The following is a 14794-nucleotide window of genomic DNA, read 5'->3' on the forward strand; positions in this document are numbered from 1 at the left end:
TTCGCCGGTATCAGACTGAAAGTAAGCGGATCAAATAGACACTCACGCAATTCCTAGACTTTGTAAGTAATTCATCCCAAGGGAGGAGTGAATTAAATAATAATTAACGAAGACCCGGTGAATAAATGCAAATGTCTGCTTTCGTTAGCAGAAGTCCTTCGCTGAGCTGAAGTTGGCGGCGGTCGGTAGCTTATTGTCAACTGTACTTGACTTACCGTGGCTAAGTACCTACGTCTGCGAATGTGTAATCAACGGCGGGAAATTGAAGAGCATGGCTTTGAAAAAAATATGTACCCAACATGCCTTTCACGCATAATTGTCCTATCTGTTGTAAAAGAAAGTCCATAAAGTAGGAAACAACTTCATCATAAAGTAGTCAAGTAGCGACTGTCACAGCTCAGGATGCATGTTTCTAGTGGCAGTCAGTATTTTTGTCGCAGACAACGTTATTTAACGAGCAAACTTCTTTGACGAAAGCGAAAGATAGCAGCAACGAAAAAAAAAAAATGCAGGAAGCAAAATTCGATAAACATGCCATAATACGACCATCAAGCCGTGATATGAGTCTTTTCGCTGGCTGCTGTCTTCATTGCCAACCTAGACCAGCACCGGAGCAACAGCAACACAGCCAGCGTGCAGATAAATGTACTCTGCTTTTGTCGGAAAAGTTTGCACAACAGCTTTTAAGCATCAAACGAAGAAAAACGGTACTATACTTGGAACCGGGCGGTTGGAAAAGATGGATACTCGACTGCTGGCTTCGGCAGTTCAAATAAATGTTCGCATTGTTTACCGCACCGGAAAATGTACGCTGCAAGCGGGATGAAAGCTGCCGTCTCTCGTTTGAAAGCAAAATGATTTACTTCTACATCAGCGGAGAAATTCAATGCCATGAATATGATGGAATAAATTTTATAGGTCATACAATTTCTATAAGCGGATTCTGTGTATTACGTCGTTTGCCAACAGGTTAATAAAATGTTTAGCATGGAGTGCTCTTAAGTAGACTATTAAAATCGTACTCGTATCGTACGAACATTATCGTATTTAATCAGGAATCTTCTAGCATTTTGCCTTCTATTTCCTGTTCTGCATTTTCAATTACATGCGACGTAGAACTGTACGGAGATTCTTGCTTATGAGTTTTAAGCTTTCTATTCGGATTTCAATCATCTTATTCGGGGCCATCCATATACCACGTGGATAGCTTAGAGGGGGGTGGGGGTATAAAAATGTCCACGCTTGTCCACGGAAGGGAGGGGGGGGGGGTATGGCAAATGTCCACGTGGACAAGTTTTTTTTCATACAAAAAATAGAAATTAGAAACAGCAATATTGAATTAATTATACATATTAGCATTAACCATTGATTAATGATTGTTTTTAGGCTCAAATAAAGTTTTATCTTCTAAGGCATATGTTAACCTAAACACATGAACCGAGCATTACGAGAGCACATATCTGGTATAAATCTTGTTGAAAAGATTAAGCCTGCGTTAGTACTCATAGATGTTGATTACATAGCCTGACATTTGATGTAATGCAATAATGAAAATATTGTTATTTTTTACAACCCTTGCCTCCTTTGGCAAATGACGGAAGAATCCACCAGTCACGTGACTCATTTATCATTTAGGTCGCGCTTGCATCAAATGTGGATTGCATTTTGCATTCATGGGTAACGTATTTCCAAAAGGATTTGCCTTTAGAAAATTTTACGAACCACATCGCATCGGAAAGGTCTTGTGTTGTGTTGAAGTAGACAGCCAAGCCGAGGTGCTCCGGTTAGACAAAGATACTCTGGATAGAGAAGAATCGTCAAGTGAAAGTCAAGCTGAAACGGACTTTCTTTCAGTTGACAATAATTTGCAGCATACAAGATCACAAGAATTAAGGTGAAACGGTACTGAATCTCAACATGGCCGGAAAAATGGCGTCCATGTAAGGATATGGGTGCCGCCGATCCGGTCATGTTGGGATTCAGTATCGTTTCACCTTAAGGTCCTAACACCTTGCATACAAGTTTTAATACGCTTTTTAACTCAAATTTCCGCAACGACTAAAAATCCGTATGCATTTTGTCGGGGCCTTTAGACTGGAGCTTCCTTTCACGTAAACTTTTTCAATAAATACTGCATAAATCAAGTTGAAAACTAATTTAGCTCAATGCATTTCTGTTTTGTTAAATTTGGCATTAGAAAAAAATGTCCACGTGTACAAACAGGGGAGGGGTGGGGGTTGGGCCAATGTCCACGCTTGTCCACGGAGGGGGACGGGGGGTTGAAGATTGGTATTTTTCTGTCCACGTGGTCTCTGGATGGCCCCTTATTGATACCCGGTTCTGAGGTCTGAATAGCAAAATTTGTGACGGTAATCAGATCCTGCCCAGCTAGCACCAACTCGTATATCAAAATTATGTATTCGTAATCATCTATAACGCCTGCAAAATAGTATGGATATGCCAATTTTGCGCATAAAATACGATTTATTTAGCATGAATATCTGTACGTAATGCTGATTATTACCTTTTTTATACATATGAAAATGTTAGCTGGGTGATAATTGATTGCAGAATTTTGAGTGTTCAATAATCAGAAAAATTTGCAGATATGGAGATATGATCATAGAATTAACAAATCCAGAATTTGAAATTCAGGATTTATAGTTTACGGTTCACAATTTACCATTTACGATTTACGATGTAAGACTTACTATTTGCGATTTACGATTTATAATTTTTGACTTACGGTTTACAATTAACAATCAACTATTTACGCTTTGCAGTTTGTGATTTATAATTTGCGATTTACGAGTTTCGATCTATAATTTCGCTTTATGATTTATGATTTATGATTTATGATTTATGATTTATGATTTATGATTTATGATTTATGATTTATGATTTATGATTTATGATTTATGATTTATGATTTATGATTTATGTTTTATGATATATGATTTACAACATACAGTTTCCGATTTCTCATTTTTACTTGAAGTTTAAACGTGAAAACCAAATCTATTTTTGCTTTTAATAACTAGGTTGTTATTATTCATGCAAAAATCTACGAACAAAAAGACAAAAACGAAAGAAAATTTTGTTGGCTGAGTTTCTGAAATTCCACTGTTTGAACTTCCATTTCTGCTTCGTGCTAGAAGCGTTAACTCAAGTCGTACACTCATTTTTCGAATTTTTCAGGCTGCAAGGCCACACACAATTGATTTTATAAAAAACATTTAACTCGTATCCTACAAATTATTTTTTGGCCCCCAATTTCTCAAGCCAATTTCCAGGGCAGGGGGGGGGGTTGACAAAAACTTTGAAAATAATTTGCAATGGCCTTACTTTACGATTAAGGTTGCTTAAGTTTTGATTTTCGATTACCGGATTTCAATTCTTGATCTTTTCTTTTTTTAGATTTTCGATTCTCAACGTCGAATTTCCAATTTATAAATTCTGAACTTACTTTTCTCGAGGTTTTGAATTCCAATTGCCGATGGTCGGTTTTTCATATCCGTTTTCCAGTGCCAGGTTTCAGATTTGTGATAACTCATCGTCCATTTTTGATTACCGATTCACAATCTCCAATATCTGATTTTCCAAGTCTGTTTCCAAGCAGACTTCTGCCGTGCTCTGGTTCGTTTTACTGGCAAAACTCCAAAGATGAAGCGATCTGGTCTCTCTTTCTGTTTCTGTTTCCGGTTTTTATTTTGCGATTTAAACCTCTCCATCTTCTGGCTTCTGCTTACAGTTTTATGATCATCATTTTTTGGTTTTTGATTCTGATTTGATTCGATCTTTATTCAATAGTTTTGGATTTCCAATTTTCTACCTTTAATCACCGGTCCCATTCGATCACGATTTCCCAGTTTTAATTTTCGACCCCCGCCTAAGTAACAATTCCATGTTTTATTACGTTCGTATAGTGGTTTTCATGACCAATTTCATAAAACGGCGGATAAAACCATGAGCTCCACCAGAACTTTCTGATGACCGCTATAAAACCGCTTTCTGACCAAGTGGCCCACTCCTCAGAATGTTTTTATAATCTCTATAAGAATTAGGTTATAGCTCAAGTAGTCGTATCACGCTCTGCCTTGATAGCCATCACCATAATTTAATAAATCTTTTCGATTTTCGCTCTGGTAAAAGCTAAATAAGTTCGCCAGTTCTATCAATCTGAAAACAAGCTTCATTTTCAGTTTTTTGCTCAGTAGATGCTCATTTGACTGCAGCACCTCAACGTAACAGAATTCAAAAAAGTTGTGTAAAGCGCAATTGTAGACCTAATTATAACCTACACTATTGTTGAAGAAAGTATAGCTCTATCTTTTGTATTTACGGCGCTATAGGGCTGCTACATCGTTAGTAGCAGCCAGAGCGCTCATTTGGCTACCAACGGGGTAGCAAACGCATAGCGCCCTAAATACAAACAATAAAACTATACTTTCTTCAGCAATAATGTAGACAATAATTAGCTCTACAATTGCCCTTTACACTACTTTTTTGAATTCTGTTTAGTTGTGGCGCTATAGTCAAACGAGCATCTTTTGAGCAAAAATGCGAGAATGAAGCCTGCTTGAAAATACATTGGTAGCAGCAAAGTTAAAGTTTTACTGTCAGATTATTCTGAACGATTTGGTATGGGTATAGCGACCATGATGAAATATCCTATAAAATATTAATTTTTTTTTCTTTTCTTTTCAACGACGTATAGCAGTCGGCTTTACTTTTCTGTTGGGGAAGAATAAATGCTTAATGCGAGAAATGTAGATTCAGGCAAACTGAAAATTCTTGATATTAGGCCAAAAATATAGACTTAGCGAATATTAATAAATTTCAAGCCATTTCGTTGGTTTGCAGCATGTGCGCTTTTAATTTTATCGTGCATATTGATATTAAATCAACGTGGAATTGGCCGCAAATGGAAAATATGTTAGTGAATTTAAAAAAAAATATTCCATTGAGACTTGGTTGGTTGGTTTTATTTCGTGCTATTTACTGGCTGTTTGCATATCGTGCGGCTAAAATACATTTTAAAAATTTTCTCATCTATGATAAAAATAATTAAGAAACAGGAAACATGGAAACTAACAATTCATTTATGAGTACCAAATATAGCGGTTCAAGGTTGCTTTCATGCAGTACGTCAAACATGTCAAAGAAATACGGCTCCATTTCAACGTAACGTTCTATTTATTTATTTATGTTCCATAATTAAGCTTTATTTCGTGTCAGTCAGCCAGTCAGTCGGAACGATAACCACCAAAACGTTAGGAACGGTGGGCAGAAATCTTGAACATTCCAGTTTACAACAGTTTTATATTCTCACCTTTTGTTTATCGTAAAAATATACCCTTCTTTTAACGACATGTCAAACAAATGATGGACAACGATAGTAGGGTTTATAACTAGTACAACCACGGAAAGAATGTTTGAAAACCCATAAAATAAGTTATTAAAAGTTCAAATCGAACATAGCAATAAAAACAAAGTTGGAAATGGTTTTATTGCTTCGCAATCATTTGGTTATTCACTAGACAACTATTCAACTATTCAACACACGTAGATAATTGGCATTTCGGGCGTCACTCAAATGGTATTTAAACATACACTGGCAACGGCTGATTGTAAAGATTTGATAATTGGGACTTTGGTCCAGAGTTGATAGGAAAAAGTATGACGGTTACCAGAAGTCAAGTTGGGCAGTTTCATCAAACTGGTAATGAAAACTCCTGAGTTCGGATTGTTGCTTTAAGTTTTGCAATTTAAAGCTAAAACGAAATTTATTTGAACAAACGTCAATGTCAGTAGTTTCCTAAATTACTCGACGTTTAAACAAGCACTGTCGTTAAATTAAATTAACATTAAACAGCAAAGTCGCTCGGTTCGGTCCGGTCCGGTCTCCAGTCCGGTCGGAAGTTTATTTCATCTCGATTTTGCTCAACATCAATGCTCGCTCGATTGGAAGTCTTGTCCATAGAGCACAAAGTTCAAACGAATTCACCGAATCGGGTCTTCGTCGGGCCGGGGAAGGAAACCGTTTGTGATTGTGTGGAGATGACAAAGAAGGGGGAAGAAACAACCCGACCGCCCGGCCAGAGCAAGCGAGAAGTGATTGACCGCAAAAGTGTAAACTTGGTACAAACAAGCATAATACGGTGGAGTGCTGGTTGAGCATACACATAAATAAACAAATAAATAAACTTCAGTGCCAACAACACAAAAGCCGAGGGAACCGGAGTGGGCGGGGATTGGGTGGCCGGACGAAGTGCACACATAGAAGTTGAGCAAAACTCATCACTCATCAGGTAGGAGATGAATGGAATATTGAAACGCGCAGCAATATCGGAGCTTCTCGGTAAAGCATGATTCGATGCCGGAGTTTGGGGAGCTTCCTTCGGTGATTGTGTTGGACAGACATCAAACCGTCTTCGCTTTGGTGGTTCGGGGCGGTACGGTTCGGTCCGGATTGCTTTGAAGGGTGTTAGACAACAAGAACAACAACAAGCTGAGATGTGCACTTCCCAACGAGGGCGACCCAGATTTCGATTGTTTCAAGCCGCCTCCGTCGTGCCATCATCGCCATTCAGGAACGGTTGATACTTCTTGCCTGCAAGCCGTAATATCGGCTAAAGGGGAACCTGGATGCGTAGATGTGAAATGTAAATTTGAAGAGATTTGGAAGCACAAATAAACAATCTTTCAGGTTTCGAGAAGTGCTACAAAGAGTGTTTTGCATGAGGAATTTCGAATTGCTTTTTATTGCCTTCGGTTGTTCGGTGTGATGATGACTCTATTTAGTACGGACAAAGGCAAGATGTTGGACGATAATTTTGTTTTGTTTCCATAAGCACGCATTCTGACACGAAGTATTTGTTAACGAGTTAAGAATAAACAACGGTCCGTTTTGTGTTGCTGAGTTCGAAGCCACAACAAAATTATCATGTAATCTAGACAAACCGAAGCACCGAGAAGGTCCCTCCGATGATACGGATGGAGCCACAAACGAGCAGCTCTAATTGAAATCATTATCTGTGGAAAATGTTTCGTAGATTATCTCCTAGTAAGGAGAGAAACCACAAACTTCGAACGAATCTTTTGTCTGTTGATAAACGATAAGGACACGCTCGTTTGCTTAACAATCAAATCATGAACCATCATTTGCTTGCCATGCTCTATGTAGTTGAAATGATAGGTCAAACGGTCACGCAAGAGACAGCCTGCCAGTCAAGCCAGTCGTCGTTATCTCCCGTTTCGTCATCATCGTCGTCGTCGTCGTCGCCATTGTCGATGCCATCGCCTCGCCGTTCAAGTCCCGAACGTCAAAGTCTGCTAGTCGTCGTTGATCAGGCTCAATCTGAACTCTTCAAGAATGACAGGTCGATATTGTTATTCAAATCGGACAGATTAAATCTGCATACGGATTTACTGTCTGTCTGTCTGAACTGACGAACTGACAAACAGGCACACGGCGCTCGTTCTCTAAGGTTTCATTCACGAAAAAAATGGTTCCGATTATCTTGGCACTGGAAACGAAAAGCAAAACATTCCCCGTGTAATGAACACTCATTCTCGTTGCACTAAGGGTCTGAAAGTTGGTCATAATTTTTCCTAAAAATGAAAAATGGATTTTAATTGCGTTTTTTCTACTGTCGCAATAGTTAAAGTTTGACATAAAGTTGATATAATTTATGCGGTTTGTATATTTACAACTGATAAAGTAAATTTCATTAGAATTGCATAAGTCTTATGCCACAGTGCGCTATGCTGCTGCGGCGAAGGATAGAGGACTGAACTGATTTCACATTACGATGCTAAGCTTGTTGATTGTAAGATGATCTGTTCCGGGCTCACAGCAAGCCTACCGTCTTGTTGCTTTGCCGTACCTACGAACAACAACTCAGACGAGGAATTTTACCATTTTGGCAAGCAACTTCCGTACGCGAATGCAATGCGCATTGATTATTTATTCAAATTAAATCGAAATCTCCGATCCGGGAAAACTTTTAGAACTACAATGGAGAGCAAATGGCTACGTGAAACGATACCAATCATATTAACTCTGATTCATATTCCTTGTTGGAGCAAATCCTCTAATTTTAACGTTTACAGTTGCAGAATGCTCACAAAGCAAATGAGAGAACTAAAACGCGACTGGACTGCCTACGCTATGAATCGATAATTATACATCAGAAGTCAAATTGTATATAAAATCAGCGATCAGAAACAGAAAACAGAAAACAGAAAACAGAAAACAGAAAACAGAAAACAGAAAACAGAAAACAGAAAACAGAAAACAGAAAACAGAAAACAGAAAACAGAAAACAGAAAACAGAAAACAGAAAACAGAAAACAGAAAACAGAAAACAGAAAACAGAAAACAGAAAACAGAAAACAGAAAACAGAAAACAGAAAACAGAAAACAGAAAACAGAAAACAGAAAACAGAAAACAGAAAACAGAAAACAGAAAACAGAAAACAGAAAACAGAAAACAGAAAACAGAAAACAGAAAACAGAAAACAGAAAACAGAAAACAGAAAACAGAAAACAGAAAACAGAAACTTTTCTCAACATTGTTTTTCCTAAAATTAAGTTTTATTTCTTGTTTCTTTCATCCATTTTTTCCTGTCTACGTTTCATGCCCGAAGAGAACAACCGGTGATGAGAAGCTAGAACAGGATAAACTCTGTACGGGGGGTTTACCTGTTCGACCTTAACTGCCTGTAAAACACATAATAAGCATGAGTTTCGCTGATATTAAGCTTCGAATCTCATGGCTTGCATGAGAGACCATTGATGCTTCTGGCAGGATTCGAATGAATTCAACAATCCACCTAAAATCTGCCACACAACACTGCGCACAGTTTGTTCAGCTCTCCAGAAAAGTCGTTCTTGTTCTTGTTTTTCCGTAGCTCTTTACGATCGATGGTATCATACGCAGCTTTGAAATCAATGAAAAATTGTGTACGGACTTTTTGGAGGCTCTGCCGCAGCGTGACTATTTCGTCCGCCACTGATAATCCTGAACTTCCGCATTTTTTGGTGTATTTGACATTAGGGTGGCCATCTTAGTAAGCGAGCGCAAAACATAAAATTTTTTATGGATTAAGTTAGCTGAATAAAATGTTTAGCAAAGTTGAAGGACTTTAAATTTTGAATTACTTTGCTAAAGAAATGAAATTTCTATCTCTTATGATTGATAGGATGGAGCAATTTAAATTTTTCTGGACGGGGTAGACTTAAAAAATCCTTTTTTTTTCTTAATATCTCCTTTCGTGTTTGTTTCTCACAAATCTTGCCTTCTGAGCACTTTCACATCCAATGAAAACGCACATTTTATTTGAAAGAAGCAAGTCGCTATCTCCTTCGGTTCTGTAGTTATAGGCATTTTTTTAAATGCATTTTTCAAATGTCACTAACGTTAAAACTGCTCAAAAGCAGCAAATCAAATTTTGCATAGATATTTAGTAATAGGGGAAAAGTGTATAATGTGCCCCCCCTAAGAATAAATGGATATATCTCCGTTATACTTCCCCAAATTAACGTTACAACTACGTGTATATGTTGGTATTTAAGCGGACAACCAATTGCAATTGTTTATTTCATTTAGTATTGTGGAATAAACATGCTAGGAATTATTTAATAAAAGCACCTAAATGTTGTGTTTCTCGTCTGCGCGGGGTAAAATGCCCCACCTGCGGTATAATATGCCCAATGCGGTAATTTGAGTATTTCTACCAGTGACAGACCAACTCTACTTTGTAGAAAGTAAAACTATTTCCTTTGTTTTGCAAAATATCGTTATTTTATGTAAAATAAACCTAGTTTCGGCCTTCTGGTGCACTTTTTCTTTTCTGCATGGGGCACATTATACCGCAGCTGTGGCGTTTTGTACCGGGTAGTTGAATTACCTAGAATTTGGACGTTGGTAATAAATTATTCCCACCACGGTTGCTCTACAATACTAATTGAATTAAATAATGGCAATTGGCTTCAAGTTAGATCTGTTTACCTATGTTTATAGCCACATTTGCAAGGGGGGGCAAATTGCACCACCGCAAGTGGGGCATATTGGCCTGCTTTTACTAATTTGAAAAAATATTAAATGCTAAAGCAAATCAAGCGTTTCATACCGTTATTTTTAGCAGGGATGTCATTTTGAAGTTCACTTTACGCAATCGAATCGCAACAACCGGTTATTTACAGATTTTGACAAGAAAATAGCTTATGGAAATGACGCCAAAAGTTACATCGGAAGCTGCTCAAAAACAAATTTATTTTTGTTTTGTTTTTACAGCATGTGACAACTGTCATACTTGCATAGTAGGCTAGTTCCATCAAATACTATGGTTTCTGGGTGGTTTTGCATTTTAATTTCGCTTGTTTAGCGAAAAACGAAGGGGGGGCACATTGGCCACGGGGGGCACGTTATACACAATTCCCCTATGTTGACCACCGAAATTAATTGAGATTGCATCGGTCCAGGTCGGCCCCTGTTTTCTAGACCGTATTGAATAATGAAGGAAAAATTACAATTGGTTTTAAAATTGGAAGTGAGTCTTAAAATTTTGTTGCAGAAAACAATGAATAAAACAGATGGGACTCATATGCGGATACATTTTACATAGACCTAGAATTTACTCGCATATCAGTCCCATTCCCGAGTTATTGATAATGTCATAACTTTTACAATTTAGAACCAATTTTCGCAAGACTAGTGACATTTGATTCGTAATTTTTTTTGTAGTTTTGATTTATCAAACCTTTTGGCCATTAAACGAAATACGGTACTCAATCGAGATTCCGAAGGAATACCTGGTATGAGGTAGAAACCTAGTTGTATTGCAGTTTGCAAAAATACCAGTCATGTGGGTAATGGGTATTAACACTCTTGAAATTCCTACAGTGGACTTCTCTCATGTAAAGAGAAGAAGCGGTTTGGCCATTTCGGAGTAGTTCCGGATACGGATCCTGTGGGGTCAAAGACGACCCTGTAGGATTTAATATAAAATGTAGCAATGGATATCAAAGTTCTTTTTTCCAACTTTTTTCCAACACAATGGAAGAACGGAACCGCTGTCAGAAATGAGCAATAAATCCACACAAGGAGAAACAGACTAAACATAAAGAGAAAAACTTCTTAATGTGCTCTTTAGAAGAGCAACTTTCGGTTTTGCTCCCGGTCCTTTCGGTAGCTACAGTAGTAAACGTGAAAACAAAACAACCGGTGCGCCTACAGAAACTATAGACTCAGAGGCGTCAAGGCAATCAAAAGTCTTCAAATTTTGAATCTTAGCGGAGAATTATCTTTGTTCATAATGGGATTTTCCTGTAGGTTCGCGTCAAGAAGCAAATTCCGATGTTACCATACCTAAATAACATTTTTCGCACTGTTGCCGTTGTGTCATGCCTGACCATATAGATGCAGTTGCGTCCACAGGCAGCCAAACTCAACGGAAATACTAAATGTAAGAATTAATGTTTTAATATTTTTCTGATAGCATAGACCGCCCGTCATTTTTTCTCAACGCACTACCCATGTTAAAACTTCCCGTAGTTGTCATACGACAGCGCATCGCATCAACGTATTCAAAGTGTATTAGCATTCTGTTGCTTCTCAATGAGTAGCACAATGTGCGGTTGCTCAAACAACTGCGTTCAGTAAGAAAGAAGAAATCCAAAATGAAACGGAGAAGAATAAATCGCGTTGAAGACTGAGCACAGTTTGAATTTTTCTCTTCTCTTTTTTTATTCTGAGGAGGAATCATCCCTGGTTCTTGGAATTGGTTCAGCAGGCTATCTTTTGACATTTCGAAGTGTTTTGAATTGATATTATGGAACTGATTCCCACAGGATTTGGGATGGTCGTTTAGAAACCAAGATAATGGTTAATAAATAGCCATCCATTATACTGCAGAAAACCCAGTTCCAAAACGATCAATCAGAACTAAACTGCCAATCACCCCTATTCTGTGTTTCGAACGAATCTTTATTTCGTTCGACTTGTTTCGAACGAGATGTTTTGCTCATTTGATTTTACTGGCGAAAATTTCGTTCGAAATGCCAATCCGTTCGAAATATAGAATAGCGGTGAATATCAGTTTGAAATGACAAAAAATTTCACCAAAAAGAAAAGGAAATCCAATGTTACCGTTTAATTCTACTTCCTCACCCAATTCACTAAACGAATTCTAATTTGGTCTTAGGTTCCCTACGGGCCATCCATATGGAGCTATCAGAACTGATTCCAAAATGGCACATTCGAGTTTGAGTGACTGATATACTTCGATATATGAAAATATAGCTCACATTTTCGAGTTCAAGACTATTGACTATCGCCTTATACCAGACGCTCTCTAGCAATTGTAGATTGACGGGAACTGGTACTGTTTGATGGCCAAATGTTTCTATATATTGACACTAAATAAATGTATGAGTGAAATGCAACTAGTATCGTCTAAATTGGATGCAAATTGGTAAAGTTATGATAAAGTCAAATTATGGGACTGTTATGCGGGTATTTTTAATATGGGACCACACGACTTTGGTATTTTTTCGTACTTTGTAGAAATAAACAGGTCAATTTCGATATGTTTTTTAAAAGCACATTAAAAGTAAAGATTAATTCTCCACTTAACTCAAAAATGGTGCAAATCGATATGGGACTCATATGCGAGTATGGGCAGTAAACATCTATACAAAATTAGATTTGCTGCTTTTGAGCAGTTTTTACGTTAGGCCATTGCACATTATTTTGAAAGTTTTTGTCTTGGCTTCAAAAATTGGGGGGCAAAAAAAAGTTGTTAAACTTCAGTAAAATTGTTTTTATTTAAAATCAATTATCTATGGGTTTTACAGCCTAAAGAACTCAAAAAAAGGATGTACGGAGTGGTAACGCTTCTAGCTCGAAACAAAAGTGGAAGCACAAATAATGTAATTTCCGAAAATCGACAAAAAAAAATTCTTTCTATTTTGACTCTATTTTGGAAAGTTTTTGCATGGAAAATAATAACGCATCGTTGTTTTTTTGACACCCCCCCCCCCCCCCCAACCGTCAGTTGTACAGCTTCGGAAGGACAAAAACTTTAAAAAATACTAGAGGACCCGGCGCGCGTTGCTACGCCATTCTAAAAAGGGGATTCATGCATAATCTTGAAGATTTGATTAATTGTAATCTTGCAACCAAGAGCTTTCTTTTTGACAACCCAAGATATTCTAAATCATGCCGCAAATTTCTAATCCAACGCGTCAGAATTTGTGACTCGAGCAGCAAGTCCAACGTAACGATTTGAGTTTTATTACCAACCCTTAAAATGGTAATGTTGGCAAAATAGTAATAAAATATCAGTGCAGTTCGATTGAAATCAGTTGAAAACTGGTCAGAAACCATAAACTTAATGTAATCTCAACATTATTTTCTTCATATTTTCATTTCAACAATGTATTTTCTCTTCAATTTTGTTTTTAAAATAAGTACTTACTTACTTAAAAAAATAAGTATCTTACTTTTATTTAATTTTACCCATTACCTAGGCTTCACCGATTTATTCTTAACAATTTTGTTCCAAATTTATCTTATATTTTAGTATGAACGGCAACACTCGCGACTTCGATTACTTTTTGAATATTGCAAAAAATTCTGTTACCCCTTCTAGAGGGGTAGGGGTCTCAAACAACCATAGAAAAAAATCCTGTCTTTAGAAACCCCCACATGCCAAATTTGGTTCTACTTGCTTGATTAATAGTCAAGTTATGAGAAAATTTTGATTTTATTTGTATGGGAGCCCCCCCCCCTCTTAGAGGAAGGAGGGTTCTCAATCTACCATAGAAAAAATTTCTGCCTCCAAAATCCTTCACAGCTAAATTTGGTTCCATTTGCTTAATTAGTTCCCGAGTTATAAAGAAATTCGTGTTTCATGTGTATGGGAGCCCCCCCCCTTCTAGAGAAGAAGGGGTCTCAAACTACCAAAGAAAAAAATCCTGTCTCTTGAAACCCCCACATGCCAAATTTGGTTCCATTTGCTTGATAATTAGTCAAGTTATGAGAAAATTTGTGTTTTATTTGTATGGAAGCCCCCCCCCCTCTTAGAGGAAGCAAGGGTCTCAATCCACCATAGAAAAAAAATCTGCCACTAAAAACCTTTATGTGCAAAATTTGGTTCCATTTGCTCCAATAGTTTCCGAGTTATGCAGAAATTTGTGTTTCATTTGTATGGGAGCCCCCCTTTCTAATGGGGGGAGGGGCCTCAAACCATGCTAACAACATTCCTCACATCATACGCAATGTGTATGCCAAGTTTCATCAAAATCCGTAGAGTGGTTTGCGAGTCTACACCGGACACACGAACAGCATTTCATTTATATATATATAGATTTGTAATGGCCTTATTGATATTTGAAAAATGCATATTTTTTTTAGAAAATATGCCTATAACTACAGAACCAAAGGAGTTAGCGACTTGATTCCTTCAAATAAAATGTGCGTTTTCATTGGATGTGAAAGTGCTCAGAAGGCAAGATTTGTGAGAAATAAACACGAAAGGAGAGATTAAGAAAAAACGGATTCTTTAGGTCCACCCCGTCCAAAAAAATTAAAATTGCTCCATCCTATCAACCATAAGAGATAGAACTTTCATTTTTTTAGCAAAGTAATTCAAAATTTAATGTTCTTTAACTTTGCAAAACATTTTATTCAGCTAGCTTAAGCCATAAAAAAGTTTATGTTTTGCACTCGCTTACTATGATGGCCACCCTAATGTCAAATACACCAAAAAATGTGGAAGTTAAAAT

At 37.4% G+C, this 14794-nt stretch overlaps 1 protein-coding gene across 1 annotated transcript in view; it reads right to left on the reverse strand.

Moving 5' to 3' along the window:
* LOC128739256 (neural cell adhesion molecule 2) overlaps positions 1-14794 on the reverse strand; it is a 148829-nt gene that overhangs the window by 113015 nt on the left and 21020 nt on the right. The window lies entirely within an intron of this gene.

The sequence above is a fragment of the Sabethes cyaneus genome, chromosome 3, assembly GCF_943734655.1.
Source record: "Sabethes cyaneus chromosome 3, idSabCyanKW18_F2, whole genome shotgun sequence".
NCBI lineage: Eukaryota > Metazoa > Arthropoda > Insecta > Diptera > Culicidae > Sabethes > Sabethes cyaneus.